Raw genomic sequence first — 16,814 nt, 5'->3', positions numbered from 1 at the left:
AGAACTGCCCAGGGCATCAGTCCCTATTAAGGGGGTAAGTCGTGGCTATGATGGTTCACTCAGTACATTGGACAGCTCCCAGAAACCAGAAACCGCCTATTTCTAACAGGTAATCTCAATTCATTTTCTTCTTCCTAGCCTCTCTCTGTGTAATCAAAACAGTATAACCTTTAATTCTTCTTCTTTTAACCCATTTGTGTCTGGTGTCTCTCGATCTTTTAATAGATTTTATCTTCTTTTGCTTGTGTTTACTCTTCATTCTCCAGTTTGAATTGTGATAACTCAGGCAGAGAATAATTGAAATTTGTAATCCTGGAAGATGTTAAAGAGAATGAGATCTTTGGTTATTACTTAGTTGATTTTTGCTAAGCTTCTTTCAAAGGGAAGACTGAAAAATAAAAACTAATAGGATTGTCAACAGTGGCTATGAAGCTAGTAAATGGGAGAACTGATTTTTGTTTCAAAAAAGTAGTAACATGCTTTCTAACCCTTGTTTAAATTAATATGCTATTAAATATTTGGACAAATTTATTGTTGATTTTTAAATTATGTTAAATGCTTCTCAGTGACTTGTTTTTTATTCATTTACAACCTATTTGCAAGGGGATTAAACACCTCCGTCAAGTGAGAATCTAGTTTCACAACATAATACACTGGAAAACTTAATGAAGGAAAACATGGTCGATATTTACATTTAAAATTTCATAAAATGGGAGTCAGAAGACTTCATGAGACTAAAGAGATAGTTTCACTGGAGAGAACTCCTTTATGATTTTAGCCAAGGGAATGTATCTTTCTTGCCTGCCTGCCTGCCTGCCTGCCTGCCTGCCTGCCTGCCTGCCTTCCTTCCTTCCTTCCTTCCTTCCTTCCTTCCTTCCTTCCTTCCTTCCTTCCTTCTTTCCTTCCTTCCTCTCTCCCTCCCTCCCCTTCCTCTGTGTTCTAGACCTATAGTTTATAGTTATTCAGTGACCTATAGGGAGGTATTTATAAAAAGTTTGATAACTCCTTCACAAATTTTACTCAAAATATTTCAAGAAATGATTATGAAATGACAATCAGTTTTGCTTATTTGATTATCTAGTTTATTTCTATTGACCATTCCTATTAGACATAAAACTTTTTGTTTATACTATTAAGCTGTTCAGAATCAAAGCAAAAAGAAAAAAAAATGACCAAGAATAACTTAAGCAATAATTCTTGAATGAGCTGAAGCTTGGGTTTAATGGTGCTAAGGGGAGAAAGGTAGACAAATAAAGCATCCAAGGAGTAAAGCAAATATATAAATCCCCACAATTAAAAAAACCCTACCTTTCCTTCCTCATGTGCCTTCCTCTATTATTCCAGAAACATTAACTTTTAGGGCAAATGATAAAGATATGACGAAGGTAGATGTCTGTGATGATTGTAGGAGAAAGGCATAAGCACTCCTTCTGCTGACCTGGAGAAGGGACCTGTGTCTTCTTCCTATTCAATTTCAAATTATGTGGGGCTGTGACCATGGCTGGTTTTAGAGATAGAAGAATATATATCCATTTATTTTGTTTTTTTTTCATTTCATATTTTAGGTAAACTTTTTTGAAGCTCAGTGTATGTACTTTAAAATTCACAAATTATATACGTGCAGCTTCATGAATTTTCAAAGTGAATGTGTCCATGAAACCAGTGCCCAAATGAAGAAATGGAATGCCTTTTTGAAGTTTGAGGTAATGTAAAAACAGTTAAGTCTTAAGTTTATAGTTTGAGACTGTTTCACAAAGTGAGCATATGCATAATCTATAAAAATAAATTATATTCTGTATACTCTTGTGTCTTTCAGTCAATATTTTATTTATGCAATTTGTGCATATTCTCATTGTTGAATAGTATTTCATTGTGTAAATATACCACTATTTATTTGTTCTTTCCTTTTCTTGTTGGTGGACATTTCGATAGTGTCCAATTTTTAGTCACTATAAATAGCAGTGTCATAGAGGTTATTGTACATATCTTTTTGTGAGTACATTTATCCTTTCCTGTTAGGGATACACCTGGAATTGGAATAGATTATGCATATGTTCAATTTTAGTGGTTACTATAAAATTGTTTTCCAAAATGGTTGTAATAATTTACACTGTCACAAATGATATATTGGAGTTCCAATTTCTTCACATCCTCGCCAATACTTGCCATTTTCTGTCTTTTTAATTTAAGCTGTCTTAAAGATGTGTATGGGTATCACATTTCAGTTTTAATTTACATTTCCCTGATGATAAGTAGAATTGAGCACCATTTCATGTTAGCCGATTAGTTACTGACTCTTTAATAAAGTACTGCTCCAATGTTTTTTGGATTTTTCTAATTTAAAAAATTGATTTGTATGAATATTCTGGGTATAAGTTCCATGTTAGATGTATGTAAAGTAAATATATTCTCCCAACTCTGTGGCTTTCCTTTTCACTCTCTTTATGGTATATTCAAAAATTTCAGGCTGGGCGTGGTGGCTCACGCCTGTAAACCTAGCACTTTGGGAGGCCGAGGTGGGCGGATCACGAGGTCAGGAGATCGAGACCATCCTGGCTAACACGGTGAAACTCTGTCTCTACTAAAAATACAAAAAAATTAGCCAGGCATGGTAGCGGGTGCCTGTAGTCCGAGCTACTCGGGAGGCTGAGGCAGGAGAATGGCGTGAACCTGGGAGGCGGAGCTTGCAGTGAGCCGAGATCACGCCACTGCACTCCAGTCTAGGCGAGAGTGAGACTCCGTCTCAAAAAAAAAAAAAAAAAAATTCATTTATATTTTTTCCAATTTTTATGGCAGTAAAATACATATAACATAAAATTTATCACTTTACCTATTTTTAAGTGTACAGTTCAGTGGTATTAAATACATTCATAATATTATGCAACCATCACCATCATCCATCTCAAGAACTCTTTTAATTTTATAAAATGGAAACTCCATATTCATTAAAAAAGGAACTCCTCATTCTCTCCTTTCCTCAGCCCCTGGCAACCACCATTCTACTTTCTGTCTCTTTAAATTTGACTGCTCTGGGTAGCTCATACAAGTGGAATTATACAGTATTTGTCTTTTTGTGACTGGCTTATTTCACTTAGCATAATGTTCTAAAGAGTCATCTATATTTTAACACACATTAGAATTTCCTTTCTTTTTAGGGTTGAATGATATTCCACTGTATGTGTATGCCACACTTTGATTACCCATTCATTTGTTGATGGACACTTGGGTTGCTTCCAGATTTTAGTTATTGTGAATAATGCTGCTATAAACATGGATATCCACAAATCATTTTGAGACCTTGTTTTCAATTTTTTGGGATGTGTCCCCAGAAGTGGAATTGCTAATAACATGGTAACACTATTTTTAATTTTAAAAATAATTTTGTATTCTTTAACCAACCTCTTTCTATCCTCCCCTCCTACTACCCTTCCAAGACTCTGAAAACCCACAATTCCATTCTCTACTTCATGAGCTCAACATTTTTGGCACCCACATGTGAATAAGACCATATGAATAAGAAAAATACTACATATTTTTCTGTGCCTGATTTATTTCATTTAACATAATGTCCTTCAGGCTCATTTGTGCTGCTATCTAGTTTTAATTTTTTGAGGAACCACGAAACTGTTTTTCACAGTGGCTCTACCATTTTACATTCCCACCAACACTGTGGAAAGGCTCCAGTTACTCCACATCCTCAGCAACACTTGTTTTATGTTTGTTTGTTTGTTTAGATAGTAGCCACCTTTATGGGTGTGTTTGTATCCTATTATAGCTTTGATTTGCATTTCCCTAATGATTAGTGATGTTGAGGATCTTTTTATATGCCTATTGTCTATTCGTATATCTTTTTTTTGAGAAATGTCTCTTCAGGTCTTTCACTCATTTTTGAATTGGGTTGTTTGTTTCTTTTTTTCCAAGACCTTTATTGGACAAAAACTTTCTATGATTCATTCCATGTGTTATACATTTTGAAACCCTGTATACATCTGAAAAGTATTCTGAGAAAAATAATAATTGTTTCTTTATGTATATGTAAGTGAAAATGTTCTCTATATATCCTGGATATCAATCTTTTATCAGATACATGATTTTCAAATACTTTTCTCATTCTATAAGTTGTCTTTTTACTCTATTAATGGTGTCTTTTGATGCGCAAAAGTTTTACATTTTCATGAAGTCCAATTTGTCTATATTTTCTTTCTGCTTGGGCCTTTGGTATCATATCTAAGAAATCACTGCCACATCCTATGTTGTAAATCTTTTTTTTTTTTTTTCTAAGAGGTTTTAGTTTTAGGTCTTACGTTTAGGTCCTTGATCCATTTCAACGTAGTTTTTGTATATGGTGTTAGGTAAGGGTCCAGCTTCATTCTTTTACATGAGTATATTCAGTTTTCCTGATACCGTTTGTTAAAAAAAAAACTATCTTTTCTCTATTGAATGATCTTGGTATCCTTGTCAAAAATCATTTGACCATATATGTGAGGGTTTATTTCTGGGCATTCTATTCTATTTCATTGGTTTATTTGCCTGTCTTTATGTAAGAACCACATTGTTTTGTTTACTGTAGCTTTGTAGTAAATTTTGAAATGAGGAAGTATGAATCATTTAATATCTGTAGATGAAAAGATGTTCTTATTTTTAGTGTAGTCAAAATTACGATTTTTTAGTCCTTAGTGTTGTTTATGTCATGTTTAAGAAATCTTAACATATTTTAACATCATGAAGATATTATTTTATGCTTCCTTCTAAAAGCCTGTTTTTTCTTTAACATTTAGAACTGTAACCAATCTAGAAATTATTTTTGCATGGTATGAGTAATGAAGGCGGTGGTCAAAATTTATTTGGTTTTCAATTGACCCAGAAACATTTATTGAAAAGACTATCATATTTTATTAAACTTACTCATTTTATGAAAAAATTTCTAAACTAAATGAGAACTTTTTCTGTTCTTAGGAGTGCTAAGAAAAGAATTCAAATATAAAAGGAAATCAATTCTAGGATTTGTCTATATTTTGAACTATATTTATAGTTCAAAAATTCTTGCTTATAGTCCAACTAATTTCTTGCCATTTTGATTATAATCTAGGTTCAAATAAAAATAAGGACTCTAGAATGCTGTAGTTTAGGGATTGGCTAACATTTTATTTAATGGATGAAAGAGTAAATAATTTAGTTTGTACAGGTCATGAGTCCTGTTGCAACTACTCAACTCCAGTTTTGTAGTACAAAAGGAGCCATAGACAATGTGCAAATGAATAAGCATCACTGTGTTCTCTAAAACTTCACTTACAAAATTAGGCAGTGGGCTGGACTTGGCCCTTGGGCTATAGTTTTCTCACTCCTGCCCCATTTATTGAGCCTATCTCCATATTCCCTGGTACCCTGGTACACCTAATATGTGTACTTGCCAAGATAAGGCCATCAAAAATATAAGTGAATATGAATTTGTTGAGTGTATATTAGATTTACGCATATATATGTATCTCACATGGGTTGGGGGAGGTGAAAAGAGAATATAAAAATGCTCCTGAAACAACTGAATCTGTAGCTTCTGTCTTTGAAGTTACACTGAGGTGTTAGAGAGTAACAAGAAGCAGCTCTGCACAGGAGGTGTGCATACCACCTTAAAGTTACCAGTGCAGAGACTGAGTGCTTATTTTTAATCACTGACAAGAAACACCAAATCTGATGATCTACTCTTTCAAATATTAGTATTAGCAGGCTATAGGTAAATTACATTCAACTAGGAATAAGGAAGGAAGAGGTAGAGTTACTGGACAGAGCAGTCTTTTACTGTGTGAACTGCTTCTCTTTGCTAAGATGAACTAATCTCATTGTCTAATGTTGCCAAATTAAATGATGTAGGCAACTGCTGATCCTGTCCACCTACATTACCATCTTTGTACCATAGATAATCTGGCAGAGACTGCACGTTTTTCCTCAACATCTACTTGCTCTTTCTGCCTTTTGGTAATAGAACAACCCACACATATTTTAGGTGGCATATTTTTACCCCACTACCTTGATGCCAATGGGATATGAGTAGCATTGATATGTGCAACTTAAAGTTGGTCTTTTGGATAGCAAATGATGTGCCCTCTGCTTGGTTTTGTCGCTTTCTTCCCATTGCCTAAAATGTGGGAATGTTGGTAGTGAGCTAGAATTAGCCATGTAGCAAAGGATATCACTGTATGGCAAGATTTGGGGAATTTTTTTCTGTAAAGGGCCAGATAGCACATATTTTAGGTTTTGCAGGCTGTATGGTCTCTGCCGCAACTACTCAAGTCTGCCATTGTATTGTGAAAACACCATAGACAATACATAACTGAGTGGGTGTAGCTATTAAGAACTTTCTTTACAAAAGTGGAAGGAAGGCATAATGTGGTTCTCAGGTAATAGGTTGCTTACACCTGCCTTAGGGAATGGCAGAGCAACAGAAAACTGGGACTTAATATGACCTGTAGAGTAGAGCTGTAGCTCTCAAATAGCGAGTAAAGGTGGGAGTATACTTCTAGTGCATCTCATATCTCTTTATGAAAGTGGTATGCTTTCTGCTGGCACCTAAAAATCTAGAAGATGATTTGAAGATTAAGCAGATAGATATGCTTCTTTACATCTATTTTTAAAGTATAATTATAAAAACTGCTTAAAATCTGTCATCACTTTTTTCATCTCAGGTTTTTTCTCTTCCTATGAAATAATTCCATTTCAGTTAGCCTTTGGGGTAAATCTATCTTTCAAATTTTCAATTATATTAGTTCTTACATTAGTTGTTGTTTGAACCCTCTCCAAATTCTTTATTCCTTTTTGTAAATGTGGAAAATTAGAGAGGTATAAAGGAAAAAAATATCCCCCAGGATGCTATAAAATACTATGCTCAAATAATTTTTTTCTCATTTCTTATACTACATCTCGGTATATGATTTTTAAAGGTGAATTCTCTTTGTAATAAATGTTATAGGTTTTACATTAATCCTTAAATCTATAAGTTATTTGTATATTTGGAGACTAAATGCTATATGTGTGATTTTGTAATTTATGTATTTTGTCATTTATGCAAATTATGTAATTGATCTAAGAGTTCACTGTGTACCTGGAAAGAAAGAGTTGTGATCAACTAACGTAAGAAAAACCCCAGGAAGAGGAGATCTGGGGCATGGCAAAGATCAGGAGATCCGGGGCATGGCAAAGATCAGGAGATCCATTTCAATCACCTTAAGTTTAATATATTTATTTGACAGACAGGTGGAAACTCTGAGTAAGTTTCTGTCTCTCTCAGGGTAAAAGTAATCTTCATGTCTTACAGGGTGCTACATATTACACTATTTTTACACCCTAATACCTATGAGAACACATCTCATTTTTTCCCTTCTGCCTCACTCATTTTTAGCTGTGTTGGTTTCTTTTCTCTTTCTCTCTCTCTTCCTCTTTCTCTCTCTCTCTCTAGACAGGGTCTCACCCTGTCATCCAGGCTGGAGTGGCATGAACACGGCTCACTACAGCCTCAACCTCCTGTGTTCAAGCAATCCTCTCACTCAGCCTCCCCAGTAGCTGGGACCACAGGCACAAACCACCACGTCCAGCTAATTTTTTATTTTTTATAGAGACGAGGTCTCGCCATGTTTCCTAGGCTGGTCTTAACCTCTGGGACTGAAGCAATTCTTGCAACTCTTGGACTCAAGCAATTCTCCTGCCTTAGGCTCCCAAAGTGTTGGTATTACAGGTGTGAGCCACTGTGCCCAGCCAATTGCTTCTCAAATATTATCTGACTCAATGCCTTTGCATTTCTCCTTCCTCTGACTGTAATACTCTTTCTCAGATATTCACATATCTCACTCTATCATTCCCATCACTCTGGTAAACAGGTCCCTCGATAATCCCAGTTTATCAGAGAAGCACCCTATATTATATCGGGTGATCCCTTACCACCCTATATAAACTAGTACTCTCCTCCTCTGTCTTGCCCTCCCTAACACTTTTACCTTGCTTTTTTCTCCATAGCACACAAACCATCTGGCACAATATATATTTTTGTATTTACTTGGTTAGTTTTGATTTTCTTCACTAGAATATGAGTTCCAAATGGTAGCCATGGAACTGCACTGCTCAGATTTTTCTTTCATCTTCAAGGATTGCAATTAGCTAACATGTTTCTATTGCAGTGACTTAGAGAGCCAATACAGTACTCAAGCCTAGACCATGTTCTTTTTGGACAGCCCCAACAGAAAAGGGATATTAGGGCTTGGTCATTTCTGCCCAATGTGGGACTTGTCCAAAGATATTATTTGCTCCAGATCTCCCCGTTGTCTTTGCTGAGACTTTTTTCAGCTCTGCAACACAGTCTGACGTTCTTCTTGCCCAGTCCTGATTCCTTCCCTTTTTCCTTTCATAGATATCAGATTCGTATTCTGGCCTCAAGCTTCACCCACATCAATTCCGTTTCTTTCCCCTTTATATTTCACAAGATTTACCATTCCATCTCCCACCCTTCCCAAATCTCTTGTATTCCTGACTTGGTCTTAAGTCTTAGTATCTTATTCATGAAGACTCTGAATGGAGACACTTGTTACTGGGAGCATTCTAAGTAAGTAGTAATTTGGGGTTTAGGAATTGGGTTACCCGCCCTCCACCCCGCCCATGGCTGACACTGAGAATCTCATCCTGGATGGTGGGTAGAATGCAGATAGTCCCTGGCACAAAGAAGTGGTACATTTGCTGAAAATTTCACTAGGGTGACTGGAAAGGATGTTTGAGTGGAGGGAATTATACTAGGTGATGTAATAAAAGTGTGGAGGACACAAAGGATAATGATATTGACTGTTAATAAACCGCAATGATGTCCTAATGAAAAATAGTGAAAAGTTGCAATCAGTTAACAAATAATTTCTAAAAAGTGTGAAGGCCAAGGTTCTTATCTCCTGCAATGGGAGAAGAGAAAAAGCTGAAAACCAAATTTAGGACTTAATAGTTATAGTTGTTGAGTTTCAAAAATGATTAAATGATCCACCAAGGGAGCAAAGGTCCTGTTGAATCATAAGCTATGGGTGCCAGCTGGACATTTTGGAGTGTTTTTTCCAGGGATGAGCAGGCAGGAAGAGGAGCCATCATCCTCTGATAAGCAGGAGGAGGTAGGAGGAAAATGTAGCGAACTCTGATGATCCACTTTGGTGCCTCTTGGCCCTCCCTTGCTCAATCGTGACTGAGGAGGATATGGTTACACCAGACTCAGACTTCTCAGGAAAGCTAGTTTGAGCTACTTCACTAGGTAAGTTCTCAAGACCATCAGAGATGATGCCTGAGGTGGGGAAAATTTAGAATATGGAGTGGAAAAGGAAGACAAGGAGCACCAATTGTAACTTCAAGAACTGCAGTAATGGGATTATAGTTGGTTCCACTAATCCCTCCCTTCTAAATTTTTGCTCAGGAAGAGAGACTAACTGAACTTTGAAGGGTCCAACACCCAACTCATGTACAGAGAGGTGAATCACATGGCACAAAGAGTGAAGTGTGGCATCCGTAGAGGTGCAATGCTCAGATCTCTATTCTAGGAAGAAATTGTTCAGCTCTAAGGTGTGCACTTAGCTGACTGCCTTCAACTGCGACATCTACTGAATCCACTGCAACTTTCAAGCTGAAGACGTGCTCTTCTCACTGAGTCTCCAGCCAATGACTGAGCATGGTGATAATAGTAAAGCCTGGCCATTTTTGCCCAGTATGAGACTCTTCTAATAGAAAAGCTCTGTGCTGTAGCTGTTTCTTGTATTGGCTGAGACAGCACTGTATCTGCAGCACAGTCTAGTGCTCTTTCTGCCCAGTTTTACTTCCTCCCCTCTTTCTTTTCACAGATGTTATATCTTTATGACAGCCTGAAGCCTTTCTTGCCCAATTCTGCATATTTCCTCTTTATAGTTCATAGTTCACCTACCCTTACCCCACCACATGTATTTACCTCTTGCATTCCTAACTGTTCTCAGTATGAGGGCAAGAGTTATTTTTTTAATTCTGAACTAAATTTCCAGTGTTTTGAACAGTATATTCCAAGTTACAGGCATTAAATAAGTAAATTTTGAAAATTGCAACTTGAGTTACACATGATAATTATCTCCCTTCTCATTAGTTTGTAAGCTCTCTCAAGACTGGTATGATAATAATAATAATAATAATAACAGTAATAGTTACTGAGCACTTACTATGTGTTAAGTGCTGTGCTTATATTACCTCATTTAATACTTACCATAAACCTGTATAGAAGGGTTTCTCCTTTCCTCATTTTTAAAGCAAGTCTCCAAAAGATTGAGTTTACAATGTGCAAATGCCCAAGTATCATTTTTTCAATGAAGAATATCACAATAAGTTCATTAGATATTTCCATTAAATAACTTCAAGCAATGATATTAAGGGTATTATTTGTACTTATTTCTGTCCTATATTATCTCTTCTAAACGTAAGGGATTTACTTAAGCTTAAAAATGCTGGTTGTATCAGCACTAACAACTTTGAAATGGAAGGCTTCCTAACCATTTTCCTGCTTCTTGACTCACCAAACTTCACGCAGGGTTTTCTGGTTATCCTGCCACTGTCTTTAACTTCTTTGTGGCTTCTGATAGCTATCATTTGAGGATTACAGAATCTCCCTTTGGTTAGTATCATGGATGGAGAAAACCATTAACATGGTGGAAGGCATTACTTCTTGATCCCTGTGGGTCCTGAAAGATGATGACCTTCAGGAGCATGCTCACAAGTGCTGCTCTGTGGAAGAGAAAATTCAAAATTTTAAAACAAATCTCCCTTCACTCTATCCAAGTAGCCTTAAATTTATATCAATCATCTTGTTTAGCAAAGTGATTTGATATACTCTTTTTATCGTCTTCCTAGAGTACAGACTCAAGAAGACCTCTTTCAATACATTCCGTTGGGATTTCATGCAGTCTTCAGATTGAATTTTGAGCTTATCCTGTTTCTTTATTTGAGAGCCACACTGGCTCTCCTACACAGCATTAACTTAAAGACCGTTTAAAAGCAAAGTGCCCAAACCCAAGAATGGCTGCTGGATCAATAGAACTGTTCTGGAGTCTTTGACTCCCTTTTTATCCCACCTGTGTATGCAGTCTCAGTCTTTCTATCTCCCCAGGTTTCAGAATTTAGTATGTTACTCCCACCTGGATCATTATACTCTAGATTTGATCTGTTATTCTCCTCCGTGGTTAGATGACTTTGAAGTGGCTCTTGGAACCATTAGCAGCAGATTGGTTATCTTCAGTAGGAATCTCTGCCTGAGGTTCTTCTTTACAGAATTCTACTCTGATGGTTGTTATAGGCTAACTGATCTCTCTCTGTCTCTTTTTCTCTGTGAATGCATTAGGGATTCTGTGATCAATTTTTTATGTTCATTATAGGGTAAATTTATAAGATGGTAGACATAAGTAAAGATAGTAGAGATTATTAAGATATTAAATATTAGATTATTAGATATTAAACAAGCTTTTTAAGATATTAGAGAAAAACTGATCAAATGGTTAAAACATTTCTGAGAATTTATCTGTACTTTATAGATAAAGACTTGCAAGGTTTGTTTTGTTCTAACTCTAGCTCATAATCTGGTGACCTTGACCTTGCTTCAATATCAAGTTTGAACTTGATGTTCTATGGAAGGCAAAAACTGCGTAGGGCAAGTATGAGCTGGTTCAGTAATACCCTTGGAATTAATAAAGTAACAACATAAAGAAATACCATAATGTTGTTAGCCATTGTCAATTTACTTTCTGTCATCTGAGAAGAAACACTCTACACACACACACTGTTATAGTGGAGTGGGTCCTGGGGGCCTTAGAATTGTTAGGGTTCCATATTGTATCTTTTCTCTTTTCCCATTTTTCTCACCTCATATTTTCATTCAGTGACCCTCAGATCTCATAATACTCTCTTTTTCCACTAGGCTAGGGGCTCCACTATGACTGATACTATAATACTAAAATAATTTTTAAAACTACTGAGCACTTACTATGTATTTGGCACAGTGCAAGTGCAGTCTCTTTACCTTTGATTCTGCCTTGTCTTCAACCATGATATGCATCCTATCTAGACCAAGAAATTTTCTTGCATTTGAATGATCAGTTTCATTCTTTATCATGTATCTCCAGAGGGAATTAGTCTTTTTCTAGTATGATATGACTATGGTTAATAACTTGATTAAAGCTTTGGTGGATTAGTTTCATTACCTAGGTTAAATATTGGCCTGGAATATTCCACTGCAGGGTTCTCTAAGAAGAGCAGAGTAATTTTGATGCATATTGGTGTGACTGTAGGATGAAGATTTACATATCACATATACAATCATTTAAAGTATGCTATCTTTAGGATCTTAATTTATTTAACGTTATGGAGAATTAGGTTCATAATGTGACAGTGATAGTCCTGAAGAAATCAATCAAGATATATTTCTAAATAACAGTAATGGAGAGAACACTGGCTTTTAGGAGGAGCACAAGTCCTTTCTCTAGTCCTTCTCTTACTTCATTTCCAAGGAAGATAAGTAGTTTCTGATGGAGATTCTAGGACGTTTTATTGGGTCATTGTCCTAGTGGGCAGAACTTGCAAAGGTGAAGCTTCTGCCCACCTACTGGTTTTCCTTTCTTCTTCTTGCTCTTTATTCCATTGTATGAAAGTAATATGATTTCTAGAGTCCTCACATGTCAACCTGTCCTCTGATTTCATTTTCCTCCTTTCTGAGTCTCTGAGTCTTTTTGTTTTACGGAAGTGGGGGTATTCTTTAGACAAGCCTTAATGAACACAGATCAGAAAAATGCAAAGCGCAGCTTTGAACATAAGGCAATGACTCTCATTTGAGCTGAAGACCAGCTGTCTCAGAATGACCAGTTAGCTAAAGAGTAGATTCCTGGACCCAACTCAAAGACAAAGAATCAGAATATCTAATGATATACAGAGATTACCCTATTTAGGAGATTGTTATGTATGCTAAGAATTGAGGTTTAGTTTAGCAGTGATTCTTCATCCTGGCTGCATATTAGAATTTCCTGTGAATTGAAAACTATTGATAGTGGAGCCACATTCCTAAGAAATTAAATCAGCATTTAAGCTGAATTTCTCCAAAGAATTCTAATATGCAGCGAGATTTGAAAGCCATGGGTTAGGAAAATAGTGTTACCTGAATAGTGTAATCTTATCTTTGACTTGCTTTGCTTTCTCTCTGACCCTGTAGTATATGGTCCAATCAAAGCTGGATTCTTATACAACCACTGCGGTCAACACTTCCAGCAGGAAGAAAGATGAGACATATTTGGAATTAATAATAACAAACATGAACTAGAATACTTGTATTGAGCTATTAGCCTGGGAAACTTTATTATAATAAGTTATAAACCTAAAAATACAATCATGAGGTAAATTCAAGTTACATACATTGTTTACTAAAAAATGGAATAGATTTTAAAGTATATTAAACCAATAATTCTCCTCTGAGGTTTGAAAGATAATAATCAGAGTATCATTTAAAATGAAAAGAAAAACCTTCTCTGTCTTATTCATCCTGTAGGTGATAGTAATCTGATGCATGAAGTCCCAATTACTGCAACTGCTGCTGGGTTTTTAAATCACCATTATATTGCTAAGGCATAAATCAGTACTCAGATTAATGTTCTATGTTTGTGTGTCAGGTGATCTCCTATATGGCTTTCCAGGGTTCTTAGGTATGGCGCATATTTTCTTACAGGATTCTATATTCAAATGTAACACACGCACACACACACAGACACACACACGGTACTCTGAAATATGTATATTTGTCTATATAGTTACTGAAGTTGCCATTTATATATTTTATGACTTTGGTGATAATAATTTTAGTGAATCTGAGCATTCATTTCATTGATATGACTTAGCTTTCTTGTTTTGAAAACAGTAATGGTAATTTAAACGAACAGAAAAATCAGCAGTGATTTCTATAATGCAATGTTTGAATCAAATAGTTAAAACCCAAATCTCAAATTACAACACACTGGATGTATTTTGTTCATCAGAGAGCTGAATTTGCTAGGAATATTCATCCATAAAGGGAAGGAAAAATCTATATGCATCGATCCATTATCACATTGCCTTTATTGATAAATAATGATAATTGTGAAGATGTTAATTGTTTTATTTCAGTTTTAAATCATTTTACTGCCATTATTCTACTAAATGCTTAAGTAGATTAGGGTAGAAATCAATAAAAGGATATGGTTTTTATGGTTAAAATGCTAATTCTAAGAAAAATTTTGTAGGTCGAAATAATGCTAAACTTGGTAAAAAGTTTGTATACTACAAAAAGAGTTACAAAATACTATGTTTAGGGTATCTTAAAGCTCATAAAACATTTTTGGTAGCTAAATAATATTTTAGGTTTATAAGAGACAATTATCTACATCTAAGGCAGACTTGAGAAATGAGCTTCGTTTAAAGAGGGAGTGTGAATAAATTATATAAGCTTTAAGACTATCTACATAAATTTCTGCCCTAATATCAATTTCCATTTTCTCAAATCTACTTGAATTCCAGATTATTTTGATTTGCTATCTGCAGTTATCTCCAAATGTCCTTGAAGGTTATGTCTATCTCTTAATCCATGTGACATATTATTATCAATAAAGAACTTTTCTGACATGCTTTCACACAAAACCTTCAATTTCTTAATAGTTTATTTATTTTGTTGTATAGCTACACATCCAAATATATTTATATAACAAAATAAATTACAAAATATTGTATCTATATAACAAAATTAATGAACTATTATATGTATATATAAAATCGTATACATATAAAATCCTCAAATCCTTTGAATGCTATTAAAGACCCTTCAGACTCACCCTGTATTTTTACTTACCTTTTACCCTCACCTGCCCTCTCTAAACTCTCTTAGCTATCCCAAGAATACATTTTCTCATTCCTGATTATTTGCCCTGGTACTCCCTACTCTTCTCATTCTACACCCCTGACTTACATTATTTCACTCCTCTGCCCAAAATGTTTCCCATTTCCTAATTGGTCTCTGAATATCTTGCCCTGCTGTAACATCTATTTCATTCAACAGCTAAATGTGATTATTTTAACGTGGGAAATCTGATCACCACCAACCTGCTTACAACCTTTAAATGATTTTAATCATTCTTAGGATATATTAAGAAATCTCTGATATAACTAACAAAGCCTCCAGTAATCTGATCACTGCCAACTTCTCTATAACCATCTCTCAGTTTTTCTCTTTGCTTTAGACATGCTTATGCTTTTTGAATTCCAGGGATAGGCCATAATACCTAAAAGGACATCTGACATGTAAAACATTTTTACATGCCCTCTGCCACCACATCCTTCTGATTTTTTCCAGTTCTTCAGGTAGGAAATACAGAGATTGTAGTGTTGGTACACTTTTAATAAAATAAAAAACAAGTGACTTCCATTTTTAAGCAAGGTAGATCAAAAGGCACTGAATTTACCCTACTACCTGAAAAAAGAGACAATGGAAAAAAAATCATGAAAAACTTCTCAGGTGGTGGGATTTTCAAACAATCTGCAAAATCTTCCCATCACCTAACCTGTGGTTATAACTTTTGGTCACTTAACTAGCCACTATGCATTTCTTCTGTAATGCCATATCAGTAAATTTAATTTTGTGTATATTAAAATCAAATAAAATTCTCCTCAAAAAGAATCAAAGCCATAAATGTAAACACAAAACTACAAAACTCCTAGAAAGAAATACAAGAAAAAACCTTTGTGATCTTGATTTCAAATGCATGATCCATAAAAATATGAAATTGATAAATTAGACCATCAAAATTAAAACTTTTGCTTTTCAGAGCATGGTTAAGAAAAGTCACAGTCTAGGAGAAACAATTTTCAAATTGCATATTCAAATACTTAGGAAGTATATTTAAATTATATTGAAAATACTTTGAAAACATAATTATTAGAAAATAAACCATCCGGTAAAAAGCTGTGCAAATTTTTGAACAAATATTGCAAAAATTCGCAAAGAAAAAATACTTGTAGTAATAAGTACACGAAGAAAGGCTCAACATCATTAGTCAACAGGGAAATATAAATTAAAACCACAATGAGATATCATTATACACCTATCAAAAATGGATAAAGAGACTAATTATACTAAGTGTTGGCAAATATGTGGAGAAATTGGACTTCTTATGCACTGCTAGTTGGAATGTAAAGTGATATGACTGCACAATAAAAAATTTATCAGTTTTTAAATAAGTTAAACATACACCTGCCCTATGATCTAGCTGTTTACTCCTAGTTATTTTGCCAAGAGAAATAAAAGTATACATGTGGCACACGAATGTTTATAGCAGATTTACTTGTAATAGCTGCAATCTTTCTTATAATTTTGTTGTACACCATCCAAATGTTCATCAACAAATGAATGGACAAACTGTGATACATCTGAAGAATGGAGTACTATTCAGCAGTAAAAAGGAATGAACTATTAGTACACATTATAAAAACAAATAATCTTAAATTGCTGAAAGAAAATACATAAAAGTACATATTCTATTCTTTCATTTGTGTAAAGTTCTAGTAAGTGCAAACTAATCTATCGTAACTGAAAGCAGGTCAGTGGCCAGTGAACTAGGGGTACATGCTTTACCGAGAGAAATTCCTAAGGGAGATGAGGAAACTTTTGGTGGCAAAGGATGTGCTTATTATTTTGATTGTGGTGATGGTTCCATAGGTGGATCCATATATCAAAACTTATCAAATTGTATTTAAATGTGTAGTTTATTATATGTCAGTTATAC

General features: G+C 35.1%; 1 long non-coding RNA gene across 1 annotated transcript in view; it reads left to right on the top strand.

Moving 5' to 3' along the window:
* The first annotated feature begins 1,565 nt into the window (after nt 1-1,565).
* The window catches only part of LOC131384605 (uncharacterized), a 262,395-nt gene continuing 247,146 nt past the window's right edge, over nt 1,566-16,814 (top strand). The window contains exon 1 of the long non-coding RNA XR_009215618.1: nt 1,566-1,703. This is a non-coding gene — a long non-coding RNA (uncharacterized LOC131384605). The remainder of the gene's footprint in view (nt 1,704-16,814) is intronic.

This window comes from Hylobates moloch, unplaced genomic scaffold (assembly GCF_009828535.3).
Source record: "Hylobates moloch isolate HMO894 unplaced genomic scaffold, HMol_V3 SCAFFOLD_1, whole genome shotgun sequence".
NCBI classification, from domain to species: domain Eukaryota; kingdom Metazoa; phylum Chordata; class Mammalia; order Primates; family Hylobatidae; genus Hylobates; species Hylobates moloch.
Note: the sequence above shows the minus strand (reverse complement) of the source record. Positions and strands in the feature narration are given on the sequence as shown.